The sequence below is a fragment of the Nicotiana attenuata genome, chromosome 5 (genome assembly GCF_001879085.1).
Source record: "Nicotiana attenuata strain UT chromosome 5, NIATTr2, whole genome shotgun sequence".
Lineage (NCBI taxonomy): Eukaryota > Viridiplantae > Streptophyta > Magnoliopsida > Solanales > Solanaceae > Nicotiana > Nicotiana attenuata.
This window is the reverse complement of record NC_031993.1, coordinates 32,224,329-32,226,856: the sequence shown is the minus strand read 5'-3', so window position 1 is coordinate 32,226,856 and position 2,528 is coordinate 32,224,329.

Sequence of the window (2,528 nt, the reverse complement as noted above, 5' to 3'; positions counted from 1 at the left end):
CGGGCACGAGAGCTGGTGTAAAGCCGACCACGAAGTCTGCTAAAATTTGAGACTTGATGGCCGTTCGGGGTTGATATTCGATATCGTACCCACTGAGTTCGACGACCCATTTGGCCAATCGACCCGACAGTTCGGGCTTATGCAAAACATTTCGAAGCAGGTAAGTGGTTACTACATATATGGGGTGACATTGAAAATATGGTTTTAGCTTTCTAGAGGCGCTTATCAGTGCAAGTGCCAATTTCTCTAAGTGTGGGTATCTAGTTTCCGCTTCTCCTAGAGTTCGACTTACATAATAAATAGGGAATTGCGTACCTTTCTCTTCTCGGACTAGGACACCACTTACCGTGATCTCTGAGACTGCCAAGTACAAGTAGAGTTTTTCATCTGCCTTAGGAGTATGAAGCAATGGTGGGCTCGAGAGGTATCACTTCAATTCCTCTAACACCTGTTAGCATTCTGGGGTCCAAGCCAAATCGTTCTTATTTTTGAGTAGAGAGAAGAATTATGACTCCGATCCGACGATCTCGAGATGAATCGGCCTAAGGCAGCTATCCGCCCTGTCAGCCTTTCCACGGCTTTTATGCTATCTACGATGGTGATGTCTTTGATAGCCTTGATTTTATCGGGGTTGATCTCGATCCCCCGATTCGACACCATGAAGCCAAGGAACTTGCCCGAACCGACCCCGAAAGCGCATTTCTCGGGGTTGAGATTCATGTTGTATTTTCTTAGTATCTCGAATGTTTCCCGCAAATGTGTCAAATGGTCCTCTGCGCACAGGGATTTAACTAGCATGTCATCAATATATACTTCCATTGTCTTACCTATCTGTTCTTCGAACATTCTATTTACTAGGCGTTGGTAAGTAGCTCCTGTGTTTTTTAGCCCGAAGAGCATTACATTATAACAATATGTTTTATATTTGGTGATAAATGAAGTCTTTTCTTGGACTTCTGGGTTCATTTGAATTTTGTTGTACCCATAATAGGCATTGAGAAAACTAAGGATCTCGTGGCCTGCCGTGGCGTCGGTCATACGATCGATGTTAGGCAGTGGAAAAAATCTTTGGGACATGCCTTGTTTAAATCCTTATAATCTACACACATCCCGAGTTTGTTCCCTTTTTTAGGAACTACGACTATAATGGCTAACCATTCGAGATATTTCACTTCTCGAATGGACCCTATTTTGAGAAGTTTAGTTACCTCATCCTTTATGAATGCGTGTTTTACCTCGGACTGTGGCCTTCTCTTTTGCTTTATCGGTCTGAACTTCGGGTTCAAACTCAGTCGATGAGTGGTGATATCCGGTGGGATCCCTCTCATGTCTAGGTGAGACCAAGCAAAACAATCCATATCACTAATAAGGAATTTAATGAATATTTCCCTGAGCTCGGGAGTTAACCCCGTGCCGAGGTATACCTTTCGATCGGGCAGGTGCTCGATCAGTAAGACCTGTTCCAGCTCTTCGACTGTTGACTTCGTGGCATCGGAATCATTAGGGATTATGAAGGTTCGAGTATCATGCAATCATCGTCCTCGATAATTTCCTGTTGTTCCGATCTGGTCGAAGCCGGCGACTGTGGTTGCTATTTGACCTTTTGTTTTTCCTTTGATTCTGGTCCCTTTGTTGATGTTAGAGTTGACACAGGTATCACCTTATCGATTGCAAACATCTCTTTGGCTGCTGGTTGCTCGCCGTACACCGTTTTGACTCCTTCCGGTATTGGAAATTTCAAGACTTGATGAAGCGTTGAAGGTACTGCCCTCATATTATGGATCTAAGGTCTTCTGAGCAGTGCATTATACCTCATATCTCCTTCGATCACGTGGAACTTCGTTTCTTCGATAGTTCCGGCCACGTTTACTGGAAACATGATTTCCCATTTGGTGGTTTCACTCGCCATGTTGAAACCGTTGAGCACTCGAGCTGTAGGCACGATCTGATCCTGAAGGCCGAGTTGCTCCACGACCCTCGATCGAATAATATTCGCTGAGCTACCTGGATCAACCAACACACGTTTAACTTGAATTTTATTCATAAGGATAGAAATTACTAGTGCGTCGTTGTGAGGCTGTTCTATCCCTTCTGCATCCTCGTCGTTGAAGGATAATGTATCTTCTGGTAAGTAATCCCGGGTACGTTTCTCCCTTGTGATAGTGACTTTGGTGCGTTTAAATGTCGGACGTCGAGGGATATCGGCCCCACCGACGATCATATGAATCACGTGTTGTGGTTCCTCCTATTTGTTATTCCTGTTCGCATCCCTGTCTCTGAAGTGATTTTTGCTCGGTCACTCAAGAACTCTCGAAGATGACCCTCATTGAATAAGCGAGCTACTTCCTTCCTTAACTGTCTACAGTCTTCGGTTCTGTGACCATGGGTTTCATGGTACTTTCACATTTGATTTGGATTCCTTTGAGCAGGATCAGTCTGTAGGGGTCGGGGGCACCTAGTGTCTTTGATTCGTGCAATGGCTGATACAATACCTGAAGCATCGACACTAAAGTTGTACTCCAATAGCC